Raw genomic sequence first — 564 nt, forward strand, 5'->3', positions numbered from 1 at the left:
TGGGATTTTCTATGGATGCTTTGTTTTTACATTATATTTCATTGATTGCATCTAGCTCCATGGAGAGCTAAACCCCTAGTGGGTACTTGGGTATTTGTGAACCCAAGGATGTGTTCGTTTCATTGAATCTCTTTATTATGCTTTCAATTAATTGATGTTTATTGTGAGTTCCAATATTGGAGACTTGATTGTATGAATACTCCCTTAGAGTGACACTAGGGTTGAGAGTTCTTGTTGGTAACTCTTGTGAGTGAGTGACACAACATGAGAGCTAGACAAAGCTAGATTGAAGAAGGTTGAGAGGGAGAGTTGAGATGTAGCGGAGCGTCCCCATTTCCCTCCATTGTGATCTATCCTACCTCCACGTTCCAAGAGTTCTTTGCGGTCATAGTAGAGTGAATGGGCTAAGGGATGACCTTCCGTTGGGGCTTAGTTACGAGTGCAACAGAGTGAATCGTTGAAGTGATTTTAGCACCTAGGACTTAATTGTGGATAGGGATCTTTTACCTGGACCAAAGGGTTAGGTCTATACATATGAATAAGGTTTATCACTTCGAATCTCTA

This window comes from Dioscorea cayenensis, chromosome 20 (assembly GCF_009730915.1).
Source record: "Dioscorea cayenensis subsp. rotundata cultivar TDr96_F1 chromosome 20, TDr96_F1_v2_PseudoChromosome.rev07_lg8_w22 25.fasta, whole genome shotgun sequence".
Classification (NCBI taxonomy): domain Eukaryota; kingdom Viridiplantae; phylum Streptophyta; class Magnoliopsida; order Dioscoreales; family Dioscoreaceae; genus Dioscorea; species Dioscorea cayenensis.